Source organism: Leopardus geoffroyi, chromosome D3, assembly GCF_018350155.1.
Source record: "Leopardus geoffroyi isolate Oge1 chromosome D3, O.geoffroyi_Oge1_pat1.0, whole genome shotgun sequence".
NCBI classification, from domain to species: domain Eukaryota; kingdom Metazoa; phylum Chordata; class Mammalia; order Carnivora; family Felidae; genus Leopardus; species Leopardus geoffroyi.
The window spans coordinates 69,988,495-70,011,815 of NC_059339.1; the positions used below are offsets into that span (position 1 = coordinate 69,988,495).

Here is a 23,321-nt window from a genome sequence, read left to right on the forward strand (position 1 = left end):
GCTGTTAGTGCAGAGCCCGATGTGGGACTTGAACCCACAAACCATGAGATCACGACCCGAGCCGAAGTCGGACGCTTAACCAACTGAGCCACCCAGGCGCCCCATACTGTGGCTCCATTTCTACAGATGTTGAAACTCTGGCACAGAGACGTTAAGCAACTCGCTCAAAGCCACAGAGCCAGGAAATGGCACAGCTGGGATTCACATCCAGGAACACTGGCTCCAAAGTCCCCACCCTTCACCAGCTACTGGAGAAGACAGACTGGACTTTGGAGTCAAACAGATCTAGCTTGAGGATTGACTGTGTCACTTTCCAGCTGTGTGGTCCCAACTAGGCTACTTGTGTATCCCTGTCTTCCCATATGTAAAATAAGAATACTGTCTTCATCAGGATGTATCAGTTTGCTTGGGCTGCCATAACAAAATACCACAGATGCTTATTTTCTCACAGTTCTAGAGGCTACAAGTCCAAGGTCAAGATATTGGCAGGGTTGGTTTCTCCTGAAGCCTTTCCCCTGAGCTTGCAGACAGACACTTCTGTGTTTTCATGCCATCTTTCCTCTGTTCTCATTTGTGCATGTCTGTGTCCTAACCTCCTCTTTTTATACGGACACAAATCATATTGTGTTAGGACCCACCCAGAAGGATTTCATTTTGCCTGAATCACCTCATTAAAGACCTGATCTCGCTGGGGCACCTGGGTGGCTCAATGAGCTAAGTGTCAGACTCTTGATTTCGGCTCAAGTCGTGATCTCATCGTTCATGGGATCGAGCCCCCATGTAGGGCTCCACTGCTTGGGATTCTCTCTCCCTCTCTCTCTCTCTCTCTCTGCCCCTTCTCTGCTCACACTCTCTTTCTCTCTCTGTCAAAATAAATAAATAAATAAACATTTTTTAAAAAGACCCTAAAGACTCTGATCCCCGAAAAAAAAAATCAAAAGTTTTACAATGAGGGGTGCCTGGCTGGCTCAGTGGGTAGAGCGACTCTAGATCTCAGGGTCATGAGTTCAAGCCCCACGTTGGGTGTAGTGATTGCTTAAAAATAAAATCTTAAGTAAAAAAAAAAAAAAACCCTAACTCCAAATACAGTCACTTTCTGACATACTGGAGGGTTAGGACTTGAGCATATGAATGGGGGCAGGCGGGGGGGGGGGGGGGAACAATTCAGCCCATGACAAGAGTTTCGTGCATCTTTAAGGACATCTTGTTGCATAAAGTGCCTGACATAGTGTAGGCACTCCATTAATTTGGGGTCCTTCCCCTCCCTGACAGTTGTGACTTCATATCCATCTCGTTAGTCCTGGGTAATGACGAGATGTGGTGCTCTTGGCAACAGGAGAGTGAGCGCTGGGTGGAATCTGTTTGGCAGCTATTTCTAGAGTGGAAAAAAAAATCTCTCCCTCATTTTAGATAGCTTGTGGCATGGTTTATAGTCCTCAAGTTAACACTGGAGGCCTTGAAGTCTTAGAAAAATATTATGATAAATCACAATCCTTCAGACTTGCATAATCTATTTTATACAGGGATGTTAGCTTGCCTTTCAAATGGGAAGTTATCCTTCTGCCCCAAGTAAGGCGGCATCTCCTTCCCCTTGCAGTGGAACAGTGGAAGCATCAGCACTTCTCATGCACACGACAGCACAGGCACACTGCTGCTGTACCCTGGGTTTATTCTGGCCTCGTGTTTCTTCCTGGGAGCCCACCTTTCCAGAGTCATGGGAGGTTAGAGGTGAGCTATCTGAGAGGAACCAGGAGAATGGAAGCATTAATTTAGTGCTGTTGAGTTAATGAAGTTGCCCTAGCATGGTGGAGTGAACGGGAAAAGAAACGTAGGAGCCTTTTTAGAGAGAGATTAAGTCCTGAAAAGAAGAACCGAGAATCTGCAGCAACGTCGTAATAGTTATCGCAGCCGCTGTTGACCGAGTGCCTGTTAAGTGTCGGGCACTACACACATATGCTGTCTTTGACCTTTATACCAGCCTTGAGAGAAGGCTTAAAAGATCCCCGTTCTTCGGACGAGACTCAGAGACACTAAACAATTCGCTTGTAATCCACAGGGCCAGCAGCCAGAGCCAGGACTGCTTATCTGCCAACCTCTGCAGAGGAGGACACTGCTCAGGGGCCCCCATGGCACACCCTGGGAGCGTCATGGAGGTGGCAGATGGGTGGGAGAGGACAGCTGCCTCCTGCATCAGACGGGAGTACCCGGGTGCCCAGACCTGAAATGACCTTGCCCCTCCAGATATCCGAGGAATGGAGGAAAACACAGCTCGGCCTTGGCCCATGGGTAGAAGTAAGCAGCCCCAAGGAAACGAAAGTCATTACCTAAGGGCTGGTGCCAAGCTTGATGGTTGCAAATGAGAGTGAACCTGGAGAGCAGACACTTTTACACGTGAGCCGAATTAGCTAAATCCTGAGACAGGGATTTGACATCTGCTTTTTCTGTGCAGAGTTTGCACCCCGAAAGAACTTAATTCATCGTCGTTCATGAGTGGGCTCTGAGAGTATGGTGTTCTATTAAGGGAGGCTGGGGGGAAATGGAGAGAAGATGTCATCTTAATGTGAGACCACTGTTTCTTTATTAATTTAGGTTCACAGAAAACACAGAACATTGTAAGAAAAAAAAAGTCTGTAATCTACCATTTGCAGATAACCATCAAAATGTTAAAAGATTGGGGCGCCTGGGTGGCGCAGTCGGTTAAGCGTCCGACTTCAGCCAGGTCACGATCTCGCGGTCTGTGAGTTCGAGCCCCGCGTCGGGCTCTGGGCTGATGGCTCAGAGCCTGGAGCCTGTTTCCGATTCTGGGTCTCCCTCTCTATCTGCCCCTCCCCGTTCATGCTCTGTCTCTCTCTGTCCCAAAAATAAATAAACATTGAAAAAAAAAATGTTAAAAGATTACCCTTTCAGTATCTTTTCTATACAATTTTGAGATAAAAAGGGGATCATACTTGGCATCGTTAGTAACCTTTTATCACTTCCTGCTATATCATGCACATTTTCCAGTATCTTTAAATGTCCTTCTCACCTTCTCCCCCATTGGGAGATGTACGATAATCTAATTAGTCCTTCCCATTTGGGCATCCAGATGGCTGAGAGTTCCTTCCCTTGATTAACCCACCTGGTAGGGTATCCCATTAGGAACCTCCCAACAGCAGAATGGGTATCTATTTTGGGAAATGTATGCGATATATACCCAACTCACTCTGTTAATAATAATCATCCCCAATATCAACTAACAGAAGTCTGAACTACTGTCAGTGTCTGGCATTTTTAGCCACCTCACAGTCTTCCTAATAGAAGCAGTTCAAATATGTCACGAACCTTTTGTTCTGGAAATGAATTAGAGAAAGATGATTCATCTTGGGAACTGTGGGCACAGCCCAGTATTATTTATATATATCCACGTACACACTTGATCTTTATGCATGCACGTGCGTAAGAGGAGAGGGCAGGTGCTCCCAAACCACCACACTGGGAATAGGAAAGTTCCTGTGGCAATGAGATGTTTTGAAGGGAGTTGACCAGATGGGTTTTTTTTACATCCCTTGGGGTCCACACCAGCAGTGTGGCCATTCAGGGGCCATGCTTTGCCACCTGGGGTGTACACCTAGGAAACTTGGGTTTATACCCCAATCGCGATTGATTCTGGTTCCCAGAAGAGCATTCTTCCTTTTGTTTACAGAAAAGTCGTGAATGACCTTGCCATAGGAGCAGGAATTGTGGTTATTTTCAGCCCTTCCATTGTCCTTAACACACACACACACACACACACACACACACACACACACACACACACTAATTACATAACCGATGTGTTACTGGTGAAGCGTCCAGAGAAGAGGAAATGACATAGAGCAAACCTCTATGAATGTATCTAAAAAATATAAAAAAGGGTCACATGGGTAGCTCAGGCGGTTAAGTGTCCGACTTTTGAATTCGACTCAAGTAGTGATCTCACGTTGGTGAGATGGAATCCCATATGAGGCTCGCACTGGGTGTAGAGCCTGTTTAAGAGTCTCTCTCTCTTGGGGCGCCTGGGTGGCTCAGTCGGTTGAGCATCCGACCTCAGCTCAGGTCATGATCTCGCGGTCTGTCAGTTTGAGCCCCGCGTCGGGCTCCGTGCTGACAGCTCAGAGCCTGGAGCCTGTTTCGGATTCTGTGTCTCCCTCTCTCTCTTTGCCCCTCCCCTGTTCATGCTCTGTCTCCCTCTGTCTCAAAAATAAATAAAACATTTTAAAAAATTTAAAAAAAAAAAGTCTCTCTCTCTCCCTCTCCCTCTGCCCCTCCCCTGCTCAGGCACACTGTCTCAAAAAAATAAAGAAGAAGAAAAAGGCTAATGTCCTGTGGCAAACAAAAATTATTTGCAAATTCATAAATCGGTGGTGGTGGTTTTTAACTTTGCTATTGTCCTAAATTATTATTTGTCAATTTCAGGAGAATGATATGTATGAACTGCCACCTGGGGGAAAAAAATGTTGGTTGAATGAGAAGGTCAGTTTGTGACACGCAAAATCAGACTCCATATTTTCACTAGTTCACTAAAGACCCTGGAGAGGCCACTTTCCATAAAAAATCCCCTTAAAGCATTCTGTCTCTGAAACACGGAACATAAAAAGTGGCCGGGGACATATTATGAGGAGAAATTGGTCATAATCTCACTCTGTCACTAAATCCCTGTGTGGAATTTGGATAAATCTCCCCACCTTTTTGGGGCCTTGATTTCCTCATCTGCAAAGAAAAAGGAAGTTCATATAGATTTGTAGTTTTTCAGTTGTGTTTGAAAGGTGCTTTGCTCTTCCATAGATATTTGACCTGAATTTATTTTAAAGTATATTTTTAAATTCTTATAAGAATTATAACCAGGAGCGCCTGGGTGGCTCAGTCGGTTGAGCGTCTGACTTCGGCTCGGGTCATGATCTCATGGGTCATGGGTCCGAGCCCCATGTTAGTCTCTGTGCTGACAGCTCAGAGCCTGGAGCCTGCTTCGGATTCTATGTCTCCCTCTCTCTCTGCCCCGCCCTCCTCATGCTCTGTCTCTATCTCAAAAATAAATAAACATTAAAAAAATTTTTTTTAATTTTTAAAAAGAATTATAACCAAAAAAAAAAAAAAACTTCACACTCAAATGGGTTGTGTCTCAAATTTTAATATATTGAAACCCTCAGTGTGTTAATTTTATTTCTATTTTTAGCTCATCTCAAAGTTTATTCTGGCATCTTCTTCTGACTTAAAAATAACTTGAGATTGTCAATATGAACTATTAAAAAAAAGCTGTTACACATTTGCGATCACCTATCTCTGTGACTCAGGATTCTTTCAATAATATACAAATAAAATTTAGAAGTAAACTGCATAAATATTATCTAATAATCAGGTTCTGTTTTCTCATTGATTGTCTTTATAATGAAATGGTTAGAATTTTACTAAAAAGGGAGTGAATTAAATAGCAAAGCCCTGTGTCTGTCTTGTTGTAAGTGTTCAATAATTATTAGTAGTTCTCCATGGTGTGTATTTGGTTTCCTGTAAGATTTTTTTTAACATATTCCGCAACACTACCTTTGAGAACCCTTCAGACTTGATATTCTATATAAATAACACTTTTGCATGTAGAACAAAATATATTTGTGACACCCTCCAAACATAAGTTTATACTAACAACCACCAGTGATTTTAATAAAAGGCAGAGGGGATGGGGCGCCTGAGAGGCTTAGTAGGTTAAGGGTCCGATTTCAGCTCAGGTCATGATTCCATGGTCCGTGAGTTCGAGCCGCACGTTGGTCTCTGTGCTGACAGCTTAGAGCCTGGAATCTGCTTCAGATTCTGTGTTTCCATCTCTCTCTGCCCCTGCCCCGCTCATGCTCTGTGTCTCTCCCTCAAAAATAAATAAACATTAAAAAAAAGGCAGAGAATGAAAATAATAAAACAATAATAAAACCATTATAGAAGAAATGTAAGCAGTATCCTAATTAATGAATTTGCTGATTACTTTTCCCACTGTCTGGCTGCTGTGTGGTTGTCAGCTGAAACACACTATTGTGTATTTGGGAAGAGAACTGTAAAGGCCAGCCTACGCACCAGAGCCGAAGAATTCTACCCCAGGGGACTTTAGGGAATAAGTTTCGGGTGATTGCTCGATTGATCATTCTAAATTAAATTACTAAGAATGACTCCAGATTTGGTTTAGAAAAACTTTGCTGGTTTTATGCATTTTGCCTTCTTCCCTTTATCTTATTTTGTAAAACAACCACCCAGCACATTTAGTGAAGAAAAGCTTCAGGAAATTGCCAAAACTCAAGTAGCCAGGATTATCAGGAAGTTTTTTCCGGGAGCAGCTTCACCCTGAAAATTTAAATACAGTGAAGCATTAAGTAGAATTCCTTTTTTAAGGCTGGCGTCCCTGGAAAGAACAAACACCCCTCATTTGATTACCTTTTTTCATTTTCGGGAGTCAGATGATGCTGGGTGTGTGATCTAACACGACATAGAATGTTGTAATGGGTTCAAGGTACAGTACTCAAAACCCCAGTGGCCTCTCCTTGATTGATACTCTGCCACGGGTTGTTGGTAACCAGTCAGCCTCAGGCTTGAGCCTTCACAGTGAGACTGGAGGGGCTCGTGTGCTATCATGCTCTTGACGGCTCCTCTTTGCCTTGGGAGAGGGGGTATCTGCTCATTCCTTTTTTAGTGCTGAATAATATTCTGCTGTGTGGATGGACCACAGTTTACTGATCCACTTACTTCCTGAAGGACACCTTGGTTGCCTCCCAAGTTTTGACAGTTCCAAATAAGCTGCTGGAAACATCCGCGTGCAGGTTTTTGTGTGGCTGTAAGTTTTCAACTCCTTTGGGTAAATTCCAGGAAGCAAGATGGCTGGATCACATGATAAGGATATGTTTGGTCTTGTCATAAACTACCAAACCATCTTCCCAAGTGGCTGTACCATTATGCGTTTCCAGCAGCAGCTAATGAGCGTTCTTGTTGCCGCACACCCTCGCCAGCATTTGGTGTTGTCAGTGTTCCAGATTTTGGCCATTTTAATAAGTGTATAGTGGTTGTTTTCATTTGTATTTGCCTAATGACATATGACGTGAACATCTTTCCATATGCTCATTTGCCGTCTGTGAATCTTCTTTGATGAGGTGTCTGTTAATGTCTTTGGCCCATGTTTTAATCGGGTCATTTATCAGTATGTCTTTTGCAAGTATTTTCTCCCGGTGTGTGGCTTATCTTATTCTCTTAAGACATTGGGAGTTTAAAGTGCTTTTAACGTGTAGCTGAGTTTAAACATCAGTGAGTTAGAATGGGAAGGGCACCTGAAGAAGGTGAGGATGAGGAGGAGGTGGGCAGCAGGGGAAAAGCCCAGTCACTGACCAGGGGCGGAGGCTCTCTGAAGCTGGTCCCCAGGCCGCTGTCAGCAGGACCTGAACTGGGTCCTTCCCAGCATCTTTTCAGAGATAGCCACCCATCTCGGGAGCGTCCTTTGCCCTGGCGACCCTGGGGCTGCAGACAAGTAGACGACTCCTTGGTCTTTCAACTTTTAATCAATGCAAGCTATGGTTTAAAAAAAAAAAAAAGTGCAGAAAAGACACAATGAAAAGTTGTCATCCTTTGTCTCATTCCTGACCCTGAACTTTCTCTTTTTAGTTGTCGCGTTGATTAGTTCTGTATCTCCAAGTAGTACACTTTACCCGTTCTTTTGGTGGTTTGTCGTTATTTTTGTGGCTCATTTTGTTGCTGTCATTTAAGAAAAAAAGAATAAGAAAGGAATAATGTAAATAGAGTGGGCAAATCGGCTTGCCTGCCCATTAAACAATCTGATATTATATATATATATATATATATTTTTTTTTTTTTTTTTTTTTTTGGTGAACCCTTAATACCTTCCTCGCGAGAAAGAAACGTTGTGGTCAGTATCTTTATTTGATTTTGATAGTAATTATCATATTTAAAAGAGCTTATATTTATTATCCTTCAACTTCAAGTGCTTGTATTCAGTACCTTGCCTTCCTCTTTCTGTCGGCTTTCAGCAGGATCTCTCAACCCAGGATGAGAATACTCTCTTTCTTCTCCTTCCTTCCTTCTCTCCTTCCACCTCCCCAGCATCTTTTCTACTGAATCTTTTCTTTTACATGTCCAAGTTAATGATATCTATGTTTTGTTTGTGACAAAAGTTTACTTATAGACTCTAAAAGTTGAAAACTAGTAAATAGAATTTACATTACTGTTTTGTAAAAGCAAACCAAATCCCCCCCCCAAAAAAAATCCTCAGTAACTCACCCCATCCCTCATTCTCCATTGCAACTCAACAATGTCCCCTCAGAACCTGGGGCTTAAGGAAAGGCTTGAGGGTTTAAACACTGGGGTTTAAAGAAGAGAACAAGGGGCACCTGGGTGGCTCAGTGGGTTAAGCATTCAACTTCGGCTCAGGTCATGTTCTCATGGTCCGTGAGTTCGAGCCCCACGTCAGGCTCTGTGCTAACAGCTCGGACCCTCTCTCTCTCTCTCTCAAAAATAAGTAAACTTTTTAAAAAATGTAAAAATCAAATAAAAAAAATAAAGGATGGGAAGGGGAGGGAGGCAGGAACTGCTTGCTTTTCTAAATGCAGATGTTGGGTGATGGTAAGGGTGTTCCCATTTGATATGCAAACTTTCAAGTAATTCCACAGTTTGGGCCCCTCCCACCTGCTCCTTGCCTTCAGCCTGGGGCCCCTCCAGGTTTCTCCTGGAGCCTCACTGTGCATTCTGGGCTGAGACTTCCAAATTCTCAACCTTTCAGAAATATCTTCCAGTTGTTACCTTCCTGTTCTCTTCATGATTATGGGTTTCTGTTGATTTAAAGACCCCTTTACCATCATTTTAATGCCATCTCAATGGGAGGGGAGGTGAATGTCCGCTTGGTCCACACCTTCTTGTACCACGTCTGAGTTGCACCCCCCTCCCCTGCCCCCTGCAGCTGCCTCCAGCAGGACTTGAGAGCCGGAAGCTTTGGGATTTCTGCAGTGGATAGGAGACCTTGGTTAGATAACTTTCCATTTGGGTGGGGGGAAGGGCAGAATATGATAGTGTAAAACTACGTCCACATTTGGTTCCCTTGATAACCCTCCGTCTGTAAATCCCACCTGGGGAGGTGAAGGGAGAAGAGGGAGAGCTTCTGTCAGCTGGTCTGGTGGGGGATTGATGGGGTCGGAGAAGGGAAGGTAATCACCAGATTGGAACCGCTCAGCGCCCAGGATCAACTAGATAGATGGCTGGGAACAAAGTCACATCACTGGTATCCAGAGGGCCCCAAACTTGTTCAGTCATGCAAGCGAATGACTCTGGGAGAACAGACTGTAGCGCTTTGGGGGACAGGTGCTGCTTTAGTTACATTATCTTTTACCACGCTCCTCAGAAGGGCCCCTTGACGATCTCTTGTCCTTTTTCTCAGCAGCCCAGGAAATGACCTCCATGATGTCATTTTTAAGGTGCCAGGAACTCTTCCCCTCAAAGAGCCAGCGTGGTGCCCAACCTTTCCCAATCAGGGCTTGAGCTTGTATTCCATGCTTAGAGACAAACTTAACTCACAGGTTCCCTGGGGAAAGGAACCTGGCTGGGCGCAAGTCCTTGTATAGGCACTAACACGGAAGAGGATGCATGTCTGAAAAGTAGAGAGGACACTGCAGAGAAAGAAAAGGAACAGAAAGTCGCCTTGGAACCGCCCAGATAGATGTTCCTTCACCCCTTGCCTAAGATGGGCTCTTCCCCCCATCTTGCCACCCACTGGCACCCCTGTCCTCTTTTCTAAACTCCGAAGTGGCCATTCTGAGGGAATATTATTCAGAGTTGCAGAGGAGAATAAGGGATGGGTGTGGATTAGAGAACTTCTGGGGGAAGTTGGGGACGGTGGGAGAGAAAGGAATAAAGGGGGTGGCTAAGAAAGAGTGGGAGGGAGGAATGATGGAAGGTAGGATATGGCAAAAAAACAAAAAGCTGGAAGGTGAGAGAGCTTTTTGCTGAACATTGAAAGCTATGGGATTAAAGACCAAGGATGAATGCCCATCCAAAATGGCCCTAGAATGTGGCGGAGCACCACAGGCTTTGGGTGGGCAGAGAGGATTTGCTGTGTTGGAGTGGGAGGAGGGATGAGCCGGGAGAATCCACACAGGGTCTTGCTCTTGTGTGATTATTAAACACTATATAGAGACATTGGATAGGAGCAGCGGCAACCAGTTATCTCTTGTGGGTTTTCTGATTGCTGTCTCGGGTCCCACAAAGAGACAGAAGGAGGACAAAGGCAATCCCTTGTCAAGGGGCACAGGGCAAGCTAATGGCAGTTGAGTGGTGTCACTTGGCACCCCAGCCCCATAGTCTGATTGCTGGGACAGCCCACAGCAAGCGTCCAGGGCATTTCATTCACTCAGACAGCATGGCATAACGGTAAGAGCATGGAGTGTGGAGACACATTGCTGGGGTTTGAAGCCCAGCTATGCCATATCCCGCTGGGCACACTTGGCCAGGTTCCTCCGCCTGGCTGTGTTCCGTCCCTGGCTTGTAAGATGTGCCCCCACGATATGTTGCTAGGAATATCACTGTGAAGTTAGATGACATAAAGTACATTGTCATCTGTTGTTATCATGGAGTGTTGTTATTATTTAGGGTGGTTGTACTTAGTGTTGCTATTATTTAGGGAAGTGGTGACATCTGTGTGATATTATTTCAGCAATCTACTGTGTGATAGTTTTACCTGCCATACTACCATCATGGCTAGTGGTTTTAATTCTCTCAAAAACCCCACGGGATAAATATGGGAGGTGTTCATGTTCTGGTTAACGGATGACGAAACTGGGGCACCTGGGTGGCTCAGTCGGTTAAGCGTCAAACTCTTGATTTCGGCTCAGGTCATGATCTCACGGTTCGTGGGTTCCGGCGCAGAGCCTGCTTGGGAATCTCTCTCCCCCTTTCTCTCTGCCCCTCCTCCACTAGCTGTCTCTCTCTCTCTCTTAAAATGAATGAACATTAAACAAATTTTTAAATAAAACAGATGAGAAAACTGAGGCTCAAGTTCACATAATCTGTACGTGGCAAGGGTCAGATGTGAGCCCAGAGAACTCTCCTCATCAGCCAGATCATCCATCTCCACTCTGCTGCCCCTTATAGTCCCCTCCCGGACGTCTCAGTCCCCCAACCGAGCCTAAGGCCATCCCTAAAGCCTCCCTGGGTGGGAGACTGCCTCTTCCTGGGAGTTTCCGACAGATTCCGTGAGGCTCTTCGTAACAACTTGATGAGAGGTTGCAAGGATGATTTACCCTTGGCCGTGGGCTGATGTTAGAGTGACTTGACTTGCTCTGCACCTGGGAGCACACCTGGAGCTGGCTGGCCAGAGGGAGGGTCCCGCTGGGAGCGTGGGATGGAGCAGCGTGGGCCACATCACTGAGGCCCGAGCCCAGCCGAGCTTGGGCCACCTGAGCACCGCTGAGGTAGAACACGAACCACGGGTCTGTGCGTGGGGTGTCAGAAGGGACCTCTCTCTGGGGACGTCCAGCTGCTTCAGACCAGGAGATGCTTCAGATCTGGAGCACCTTCCTCTGTGTTGCACAGGTGAGGACGGCACTTCCCACTCAAGCTCTTGGAGAAGGGAATGAAACAGGTCTTCCCAATCCAGTCTCAACTTCCACCCCAGCCTCCTCTCCCTCCAGGCCTCCTGCGGGCCAGCAGAGCCAGCCTCCCGCCCATCTCTTCTCTTCCAACGTCAGGCTTCTCAAGGCTCTTCAAGGCTCTGACAGCCCCCGAAGTTCTCTCCATCTCCCCACTTTGCCTCCTCGGTAGCATCTACTCACCCTGCAAGTCTCAATTTAAATTTTTTTTTTTTTCAACGTTTATTTATTTTGGGGACAGAGAGAGACAGAGCATGAATGGGGGAGGGGCAGAGAGAGAGGGAGACACAGAATCGGAAACAGGCTCCAGGCTCTGAGCCATCAGCCCAGAGCCCGACGCGGGGCTCGAACTCACGGACCGCGAGATCGTGACCTGGCTGAAGTCGGACGCTTAACCGACTGCGCCACCCAGGCGCCCCTGCAAGTCTCAATTTAAACATCACTTCCCCAAAGTAACTTTTCCCCAAAGTAATTGTCTCCTCGGCACCCTGGCTCATAGCATCCTGTACTTTCCCGTCATACATTTATCACAGTTATGATCATACACAGGCACTCTTTGTGCCATTATTTGTGTCACAGCCGCCCCTCCGCCCCTGGACTGTGAGTTGCATGGGGCCCCTGGGGCCCCTCTGCCTGGTACGTAGCAAGGCTCAATAAATATTACATGAAAGTATTAAATATTAAACGCTACTACATGCAAATGCTTTGGACAGTGGAAAGTTGCTTTGCAAATGAGTTTTCATCTTGATTTTATTGCTATCCACGGGGCAACCAAACAGTGAAAGAGCTGTGTGCAGCAGCTGAGGCTTCCAGAAGAGACCAGGCAAAATAGTTCCTAAGGAGACGTCTCAGCGGCGCGATCTTTCGGTGTGGCCATTCTTAAAGCAGGGCGGTAGGCCAGTGAGCCTGAGGAGGCAGCCTGCACCCAGTCTCATAAACAATCCGCGTTTCGCATCCTGAGTTTGTCAGTGATGATCTGGAAGCTGGGAAAAGAGGAAAAGGGGCTGAACCCCCCGGGGGGAATGACGCGCCATCACTCTCTGGGTTTATTTTTGCTGAAGCTAGGCTATTCCCACCTTGTTAATGACGCCCTGCCTTCGGTGGTGCCCCGAGGGAACGTGCACGCGCCAGGATTCTGCCGGAAAATCCCTTCTCTGGTCCCACTTTCTGTCAGTTGTGCTGGACGCTCTCCAACACTCCCACTAAATCTCCTCTCTGTCTGCACACCTCTGCTCAGCTGCCCTGACCTCCTGCCTCTGCACCTTTGCCGCGGATCCAGGGTGCTGCCTCATGGTAGCCTGCCTCCAGAGTTTGTGTCATTCCATATGAACGCGCTGCTCGTGTCCTGGGCAGCTGACCATGTTTGCGCCCACAGGTCACACTCCGGGGGCATGTGCATGTAGGGGTCACTTCTGCCAGGCACCTCTTGTATTTTCCACTCTTGAGCCCCTAGCCCCCTTCCCGCTCCCATCTATTCATTGAGCCATCACCTGTTTGCTTAGCACCTGCTGCAGGTCAGACACTGAAGGTTGTGCGGGGTGGGGGGGGTGGTACATAAGGCGGACCCAGCCACGGTGCTTTTGCACATGGGGCTCCCGTCCAGTAGGAAGGAAGCTGCACAGGATTCATGGAGGCGTATGCATTGTGCTTTATGAGCGCAGAGAAGGAAAAGTTCACCTCGAAGGTGGCAGGTGACATTTGGGCTTGGGTAGGGTTGTTCCAGGAACGCAATGAGGATCGTGTCATCAGCAGACAGGGCCGCACCTGCCTGGGCTGAGGTGACTCAGAGATGATCACCCCAATCCGCAGTTGTGGGGTACAGTTCCTGGAGAGCAGCTGGACAGAAGTGGGAAAGCAGATATGGGTCTGATGGGAAGCTGTGCCCGGTGCTTGGGTTTAATCTCTGGGCAGTGGAGAGCTGTTAAAAAGATTTTTTTTTAATCAGGAGATGGAAATGATCAGATGTATTTTAGAAATATTGGAAGCAGAAAGAGGATGGATTGGAGGGGTACAGGAAGTGGCAGGGAGAGCATCTGGGAGCTGCGGGATCTTCACTCATTTCTTGGCTCTGAGCGTACTCCTTGAGGGGGGCCACTGTGTTCTCTGCCCGCAGGGAAACCCTAGGGAAAGGTCCTCGCGCCCTGCCCCCACTGGGGGGCGGGGGCCACAGCTAGAGACGGCAGGGTGCAGGCTGTTAACACATCGGGACATCCAGAACCTACACTAAGGCTGTGCAGATGAAGAAAGGGGGGCAGATAGTAATATTTCTCAGGCACGGTCTTACTTCCCTCCCTTATCATCACCTTTACCCGGTCACGGCCCTCACTGCGCTTCTCCCGGGAGGTGGCCTCCCCACGAAGCCTTGGAAGTGGGTGGAAAGAGAAGGAGCACATCCAGGTTGAGAGAGCATCCTGAACACAGGCACAGGGGGGTTTTCCAGGCCATAGTCCCAACCACTGTCTCCAATAGCTCAGCAGAAGAAATCAGAGCAGATCTTTGGTCCTCCGAGCCTGGGTGAGCTTGGCGTTGAAGCTGGCACTGTGTCCCTTTCCTCAGTTGTGTCAGAGAGAGACAGAACACATTGATCCACTAGTCAAAGAGATCACTATCAAAGTCAGCCTTTTCTGCTTTTAGTTTTGTTTCAAAGAAGTATACTTGCCTTATAAAACTATGCAGAGGGTAGGGTGTCGGGGCGGGGGGCTAGGCATTGGCCCGAGACCCTCTACTTCCGTTCCGGATGACCAGGACTCGTGCAGGATCACTTGACTCAATCCTGATGAGATCCCGAATTGTATTTCTCTGCAGGCTTGCTGAGGCCAGGCCTCTTGAGCAGATTCCTAGTCTGCCTCCATTGGGGGTTCTAATTTGCAATTTAGGCGGTGGAAACAGATCCAGGACTAAAACCAGTTTACGTGGCTACTTGAAAAAAGAAGATGATTTTGTCATTGGTAAAATAAAGCTTTGCTTTAAAAGCAATCTTCTTCCCATCCAGAAGGTTCTCACTGGAAGGAAGGTAGGGGTTGTGTCCCTCCCACCACCCTCAGTGAGCAGTAGCCTCGCTGAGTTTGCTCCAGGTGAGAGGGACCGAGTGAGACAGCTTCTCCGGCCTACATTGCCTGGATCCCGCCGCCTCTCCTTACGAGCTAGACTTTACCTTTTCCTTCAGGTTCCAGAGAGCAGCTCTGCCCACAATGAATATCCAGTCAACTGCCTTAACGTCTCCATTGAGCCCCAGTTTGCCTTGGCCCTCAACAGTGGGATGAAGGCAATATGTATCGAGCGGCCTTCCTCCTAGAAGGTGGCTTGGAGGCTGGGTCTACTTATAAGCCAGGTGGGGGCTGAGACCCTCTCCAGGCAGCCCCCCTGCCCAGACCCATTGACTGCCCTCTCGTTCCCGGCACACGACAGCAAGAAGACAGAGCCTGTTTTGGGCTATTTCTTTTTAAAACCCAGTGAGTCCTAAACCTCATTTGTCTGGCGTGTGGCAGGGGAAGGGAGAAGCAGAGGAATGCCTTGCTGCATCGCCGTCCAGCCCATCACTGACCACGCACTCGTGCTGCGTCAGCTGCGATGCCAGCCCTGATCCGGGTTTCCAGCTGACTACACCGTGCAGGTAAAATCCAGTTCCCGCCCCAGGACGGCCTGTACCTGGGAGCACTGTGGAACTCTTGGCTGCCGACCAGGATTACGTTTGTCCAGCCAATGCACTGTGTTGTGTTGGTCATGCTGCTGCTGTTGTCAAGGTTCCTGCCTATTCTGCACTGAGGACTTTATCGATGTGTCCAAGGCTCCCAGGCAGTGAGGGTGTCTGTGTGCCACGCACTAGCCGCAGCCACGAAGAAGGCAGGCAGGCAGCCGTGTCTGGGAGTGGAGATGGGCTCCCTCTCTCTTCCCTTTCCTCCCCTTGCTCTCTCTTCGTTCCTCCTCCCTGACCTCCTTCTCTGTCTCTCTCCCCAGTTCCTCCTCCTCAACCCTACTCCCCCAACGAAGGCCCACACCGTGCCTTGAAACATCAGGGTTCTGAGTGCTCCGTTTCCCACTGGCATGTGTGAGCGTATGAGTGTCCACTTGCCCGTGATTACTCGCTGTCTAAGTTGGTTATACCTGCATGGGCAGAGGCGTCTCTGGCTCCTGGCCTTATGGGGGCCCAGGCGTCCTCAGACTAAAGTGAATTGGAACTTTCCTTCTACACCAAACACCGGCTCACTGCCACAGAGGCCAGGCACTATGCTAGGCCCCAGCCAGCCCTGCGCCTCCTCGCTGGGGACAGGGATCAATTCAGCATCCTCTCCTTCTTCCGCCCTCTGGGGCAGCCTGGCTCCCTGCTCCACTCTCAGCGAAGGGAGGGGACTCCAGTTTGGAGAGCTGACAGCTGCTGCCACGTGGTCCATATGTGACATTTTCCCCCTGATACACAATAATTACTCAAGTGGAGGAGGAAAAGCTGCTACTTCACAGCTCGCCATTCCTCGCCACGCATAGCTCTTTGCCAGCTGGGTCAGGATCCCCTTCCTCATTTGAGGGAGGGAGGCCCAAAAATCCTCCACAAGGTCATCCTGAGGCCCAAGAAATGCCTGGAAGGACCTGCTCCCCAAACCTGCAGCCTGGGCACTTTTCAATGCCTGGTTCCTGCCTCTCGGGCTGACCTTGGAAGAGTCATTTCCCTTTTCTTGGCCTCAGTTTCCTCATCCGGCAGGGGTGGGAGCATTGGTTCCCACTGCAATTTGTATGGACCAACCTGGCACTGATCTACACTCTAAGTCAAGGATGGTCACCTTTCTCACATGAAGTCCAGACTAGCTAACAGCTGTCACCATCAGTTGGTGGGAAACCCAGTGTCACCATCAGGGCTCCTGTTCTTTGCCTTTTTTATTTAAGAATGCCAGGTGGGGGGGGGGGGGGGGTTCCTCGGTCCCCTGCCCACCTCTGTGCTTCCTCCTCCTCTGTTGCCTCTGTTGCTTTCTTTTCCACCCTTCCTGCTCTTCCAGACAGTGGAGCCATCTGCCTTCTCCAGGGAGCTCATAATTTGAAGGCTGATCACTACGTTATCTCCCCTTTCCATGTCCAATGGGGTTTGATGGCCTCCCATGGGGCCCCGACCATCAAGACACGAGAGGCTTTTGTGTGTGTGGAATCCTTTACAGGCTTGCGGGGGACTCACTGTTCCTCAGTGACTAGTGACACTCCCTGGCGTCCCTCCTAGAGCAAGCACCCAATAGCACATGTTTGCTCTCCGGTAGGTCCTCTTCCTACAATGGGATCTCTGTGGCATGTGGTTCTGACTCTGAGGGTCTGATCACCTTTCAGTGAAGGAGGTATTCACAAGGAGAGCAGAAGAGAGGGCAGTGGGCGCATGGCAACAGAGTTCAGTAAGTTAGAATAGAGTGAACGGCATTGCCATAATGGACTTGGTGAGCCACTTGGTGAGTGTCTTAGTTCAGGCGGCTGTACCATAGACTGGGTGGCTCATAAAGAACAGAAATTGATTTCTCATGGTTCTAGAGGCTAGTAGTCCAAGATCAGGGTGCAGCATGGTGTCTGATAAGGACTGTCTTCAGAGTTGCAGACCACCGACTTCTCATCGTGTCCTCACATGGCAGAAGGGACAAGAGGGCTCTCTGAGGTCTCTTTTTATAAGGGCACTAATACAATTCATGAGGGCGCCATGCTCATGATACAATCACCTCCTCAAGGCCCCCCCTCCTAATACCATTACATTGGGAATGAGGATTTCAACATACGGATTGGCAGGGGGGCTTGGGGGACGCATATATTCAGTCCATTTATGCGATTCATCGTAGATTCATTGCTAGACACTTCGTTCTGGGCTGGATGTTGCAGTGTATGCTGGTTCATAAGAGAAGATAGGGATAATTTAGTTCTAAAGTTCTCCCCTGCCTGCCCCTCGCAAAACAACAATAGCAACAACATCAACAAACAAGACTTAAAACATACGTGGGGCACCTGCGTGGCTCAGTTGGTTAAGTGTCCGGCTCTTGATCTTGGTTCGGGTCATGATCTCATGGTTTATAAGATCGAGCCCCGTGTTGGGCTCTGCACTGACAGCATGGAGCCTGCTTGGGATTCTCTCTCTCCCTCTCTCTCTCTCTTTCCCTCTCTCGTTCTCTCTCTCCCTCTGTCTCTCTCTCTCAATATCAATAAAAACTTTAAAAAGACTTAAAATGCACATGCAAAAGCTAGTGGGTTAATATCTCTTCCCGCATGGAGGCCACTCACTGTTGGAAGAATGGAGGTACAAGCCCAAGGGATGAGAAAAGGCAACGTCTCTGACCGCACCCCCCCCCTCCCCCCCCGCCGAACCCAGTTAAGGTCACTATGGAAGTTGCTTATTTTAGTGTACGTGGGTTATGGTCATGACTTACGTCTAATTTGTGCTTTCTGCTTTCGAAAGTGTGTTTGTATCACCAGCCTCGTTTGTTCTTATCCCCATGAGGAGGTGGGGCAGTGTGGTTATTCCCACCTCACAGATTTGAAACTCCTCCTGGTTTGCTCCCAGGCAGCCGTGGGACTAGAACTCAAGTTTCCTGGCCCCCAGCCCATGACTTTCCTTCTCAGCTGTGACAGCCCCAGGTGGTCCAGGGATTACTGTTGTCACCTGAGTTGTCAAAACACCACTTCTGTCCCTTATGAACAGGGAGAAGCAATCGCTAGGAGAGGGAACTCTTTTCTGCTCTGCAAATGATTTCTTTGTACCTCTGAGCACAAGCCCTGTAAATGATTAGCCTCCCTGGGAATAGTAGGAGGTAGCTGAGTGCACACATTCGTTGGCTATTGGGCCACGTGACTGGGTCAGAAGTGGGGCTTGGGAAGCGAAGTCAAAAACCCTTCCCTCTTGGGAAGCGAAGTCAAAATGTAAAGGGACTGAATGCAGGATTCGAATTGGACAAGACTTGTGAAATTCTCATGTCTGTTTAGCGTCTCTCACGGGGAGGAAGGAAGTGAGTATTACAAATCTGAATTTGTAAACGCTGGTCTAGAGTATGAGACTTCTCTGGGGAAGTTATTGAGTAGGTTAGGAGTTAGGCACTGGGACTGTAGTGATGGAGAGGATGGAGACCCTGCCCTCACCAAGCTTCCAGTCAAACACGGAAGACAAGCAATTAAAGCAGAAACAGAAAGGGAGAAAAGTGACATGAAGAGGGCACAAGGGGACACAGCCTGACAGGTAAGCTAGTCTGGGGAAGGAAAAGGGCATCAGGGAAGGCTTCCTGGCTGAAGGGGCATTTAAGCTTAGACCCAAAAGATGAGTAAGAATTAGCCAGGGGAAGAGGACAGGGACCAAGGTCAAGCAATGGCAGTGTGAGGTCAGAGAGAGCCATGCTGTGGATGCATATAGGCTCTGCTCGGAAGGTCAGCTCCAGGCCATTAGCAGAGGCTCTCGGGGATGCTGGTTTTCCTGGCTCATCAGGACAGAGGAGGTGGTCACTGATTACCAACATCTGCCACAGGTGCAAAATGCGTTGATAGTAATATATGAGATATATTTCCATATTTTCCATTTCTGGTCTAAAAGCAACATAACTTAATGCTGTGTCGTTTAGCTACAGACCAGGGATCTTTCAACATCCCTGCCATAGGCTGACCCTGCAGGTAGGGAGTCAGTAGTCCCATGGATGGTAGGACACGTGGGGTCTGAACAATGAGCTCCAGCAACTTTGTGCTTTCCCACAACAGCTTATTAAATCTTGCCTCACAGAGAGAGATCTCCAGATTCAGGGAAGGCACAGTGGCCTGCGGACCCCGTGCAGTGGGTGCTAAGTCAAATGCAGAAGAAATTAAAGATGCAGACTCTACTTTTGAGAAGCTTAGCCCCTGGCTGGGATCTCTGCCCTTCAGAACAGTCCAAACAAAGCAAGCCCCAAATGGGGCCTCACCGTATTTCGCCACGGATGTTAGAAGTGTCCTGATTTCGATTTTGAAAGACGTCTTCAGCTATCCCAGGTTTCTTTCCTTAAAAAAAAAAAAAAAAAAAAAAAAAAAAGGAACAGATAAGAAATTTCCCCTTGAATCTACAAAGTTCAAGTGTAGGAGTCGTCTAAAATCAGGATTAAACAGTGGCCCACACACACTCGTGATCCATCCTGGAGTCAGACTCACAGCCTCAAGCCTGGACAGGTCTAGTCTGTGCAGCCAGTGGCGACCAGCACCCACAGGTCACACGCAGGGACCCACACTGCTCCCCTCCCCAGCTTTGCGTCGACGTGGGCTTGGCACTCCGGGCGAGGCTGCCAGAATTTCTCTCCGTGCTCTGTCAGTATCGTTGGGAGGCCCGGAAAGTCTTTGTTCTCCCTGGCTGGTTATGTAATTTTCAAGAGAAAAGGCAGAGTGAAGACTGAACTGACGGCTCCTGGCCTTTGCGTTTGGGGGAGGAAGTAACAACCCCAAGGTCTGATGATCCCTCTGCTAATGTCTTTCTCCTAGCCTTCGGTGAGCTGTCCTCTTGCTCCCTCTCAGAGGGATAAAGACAAAAGAGGTTCCTCTCCTGTTTCTTACCGGCATGATCTCCAGGAAACCGTATAAGGGAGAGGAGCCAGGGTGGTGGCATCACCGCCTTGCAGGAACATTAAGACATTTGCATATCCCGGGGGAGGGTGCTCACTGGGGCCTGGCTCCCCTGCTCGAGACATATTTACAGGAATGCTTTTGGCTTGGCTGGGCTGTGTGTGAAGGGGCACCCCGGGACCTCGGTGGGTGGTGGTGCCGGGCATGGGAGAGGTCCGGGCACAGGAAACGCAGGCTGAGTTGGCATCACGGGCCGCAACATTTGCAGCACCTGTCTGCCCACGCACCTGGGTTTCCACAAAGAGGAAAGGCCTCCCGGGTCACTTGCCACGAACTCCTCCAGCTGGCTCACCTCCTGGGTGGAGGGAGTGGTACTTCATGTCAAAACCCACAAGTGCAAAAGAGTTCTTGCTCCTGATTCCTGGGAGCATCACTGCTGCTGCCCAGGGCAAGACCGTCTCAGTCCCTAAGAGCAAAGTTAGCGATAACATGGTGCTAACTGCCTCAGGACCAGCCCTCCCTTCCTAGCTGAGGAAACAAACACCTTCTGGTCACTATGCTCTTCCAGGGCCTGTGTGGCATCTGTGCTTGAACCCCCACCTTTCCCCCCCATTCACCCTGGAGGGATTCACAATGTCACCAACACTTACTGCAAACATGTAGTCATTCCTATGTCAACTGGCATTTATTTCTTGAGTCCCTACCGTATGCCAGACACAAGACAAGACCCTGGGGCTATATCAATGAAAAAAGAGATGTGAAGATTCCGCCCCCGCCCCCCGAGGCTCTGTCTGGCTCTGGAATATGATGAGATCCAAGCCAGCTAAGACCCAGGACCCCCTGGCCCAAGAATTCTCAGAGTCTCCAACCCACTTTGCCTCTTCTCCAACTTGGAAATGTCAGGAACTGCAGATCTCCAAGTTTCTCCTCTAGATCAGTGATCTTTTGTTAGATCAGTGATCTAACAAACACCGTAAAATTTAGCTGCTTAAACATTTATCCTCACACAGTTTCTGTGGTCGGGAAATTGGGCCCAGCTTAGCCGGGTGCTTGTGACATAAGATCTCTCACGAGGTGTCATCAGGCTGTGGTCAGGGCTCTAGTCTTCTCATGGCTCACCTCAGGGAAGGTCTGCTTCCAAGCTTGCTCCCGTGGTGGCCAGCGGGCCTCAGAAGGTCCCCTTGTAAGAACTCTTGTGGATGTCCCCCCCCCCCCCCCCCCCCCCGCCCAACGGCTGCCTTAGGACATGGCCACTGGCTTCCCTGAGAGTGATCACTCCAGATGGAAGCCACAGTCTTTTTATAACTCTATCTCAGAATTGACCTCTCATTACTTCTGCCATACTGTTTCTTTTTTTTTTTTTTTTTCAACGTTTATTTATTTTTGGGACAGAGAGAGACAGAGTATGAACGGGGGAGGGGCAGAGAGAGAGGGAGACACAGAATCAGAAACAGGCTCCAGGCTCTGAGCCATCAGCCCAGAGCCCGACGCGGGGCTCGAACTCACGGACCGCGAGATCGTGACCTGGCTGAAGTCGGACGCTTAACCGACTGCGCCACCCAGGCGCCCCTGCCATACTGTTTCTTAAAAGCGAGTCCAGATGCTCCTAAGTCCAGCATACTCCTAAGAGGAGAGGATTACACAGGGCTTGAAGCCATTCAAGTGGAGATCATTGGTAGCCATCTTAGAAGCTGCCTTCCACATCCTCCAAGAGGCTTCACTGGCTGATCAGTCCTCAGTCGGCCTCATCCCGATCCTGCACTTGCTGTGGGAATCACATAGTCCCTGAGTGTTCTTCATTGTTTCTGTAATTGTTATTGCGGTGGTTCCTCTTTCTCAATGGGACTATACGCTCCTTGAGGTCAGGAGCTGGGTTCTGCATCTGTCTCCCACCCGACCAACCATGTGCCTGGCAAGTTACTATCCGATAATTTCAACTTCGAGTTAAAGAAAAAAAAAAAGGCAATAAAAATATCTTAAACAACAGTAGAACGTAACAACCTCACTTGGCAAAAAAGCTGGAAGCATTTCCAGGTTTGGCTCAGCTACTTGGCCACGTCAGCAACGCTCCCGGCTCGTGTGCCAGCTCTCCTATGCTGGCCTTTGTCCCCAGGCTTGTTTCCACGTGGTCTCAAAATGGCTGCTGTAGCACCAACATCACTCTCTCCCACAACTGCATCCAGAGATGGGAGTGGTGTTTCTTCTTCTCGGGAAGGAAAACTTGTCCTCAGCACCTACCCCCCTCGGCAGACTTTCCTTTAATACTTACTATGCGGAACTGGATCATATGACCGCCCCTAAGCCAACTGCTGCCAAAGGGACCTGGGTTACCATGATTTTGACTCAACAGCGATGGGTGTAGGATACTCCATTGCCCTGTGGGGTGTTGGAAATGTGCGAGGCTGTCACAGGAGCCAGAAATGCTGTCGGCATTTAGTGGGTGGAGACCAAGGTCGCTAAACTTTTGACACCAGTGGATCATACAGCTCCACAAAACAAATAAGTCTTCTGCTCAAACGCCAGTACTGTTACTGCTGGAAACGGTGGCTTTAGCCCGTGGTTCTCAGCTGGGAGTGGTTGTGTGCCTGCCCCTCCGGTGACAGTTTGAATGTTTAAAGACATTTTGGTTGTCACGACTCGGGGGTGTTCTGACATCTAGTGGGTAGAAGGAGGGGTGCTGCCGAACATCCCATAGTGCGTGGGTCACCCCACTGCTAAGAAGGACCTGGCTCGCAGTGTCAATCATGCCGAGGCCGAGAAACCCTGGTTTAGAACGATCCTGCATCATCCCTTGGTTGGGCTCAGCTGCTTAATGACTGACCCAGACCTGCTTTCTGTCCATTCGGAGGAAGTGGGAATGGTTCCTGGGTAGGCGGCCAGTGTCAGCCCCAGGACCTGGTGAATCAGGAAGCTGGGAGGACGCTCAGCTCGGTTCACGTCGAGGATGGCCAGTCTCTGCATCCCGGGCTCTGGCTTGTCTGAGGCTTACATTAGCCAAGAGGTCAAGGACCAGTTGGAAGGCAGGGTTATGGTTGTTTAAACTTGTCGTGTTTTTGTTTTTGTTTTTGTTTTTTCTCAACTCTTAAACTCGTCTTAATGTTCTAGTTCTCACTTTCTGTTTCCATAAAGCAGGCTATGAGCCGTGGCCTCCACGTTGGGGCTGAA

General features: G+C 48.8%; 1 protein-coding gene and 1 long non-coding RNA gene across 6 annotated transcripts in view; one reads left to right on the plus strand and one right to left on the minus strand.

The window, feature by feature from the left end:
- The window catches only part of MAPK4 (mitogen-activated protein kinase 4), a 153,659-nt gene that overhangs the window by 71,127 nt on the left and 59,211 nt on the right, over window positions 1-23,321 (plus strand). The window lies entirely within an intron of this gene.
- On the minus strand, window positions 12,354-21,477 carry LOC123587298. Of its 2 annotated transcripts, none has more exons than XR_006707218.1 (3): window positions 20,148-21,477; window positions 19,529-19,604; window positions 12,354-12,616 (listed from the first exon to the last, which is right to left on the minus strand). It is a non-coding gene; the product is annotated as an uncharacterized LOC123587298 (long non-coding RNA). The 2 variants fall into 2 exon arrangements; XR_006707216.1 differs by having other exon boundaries at window positions 19,752-21,477.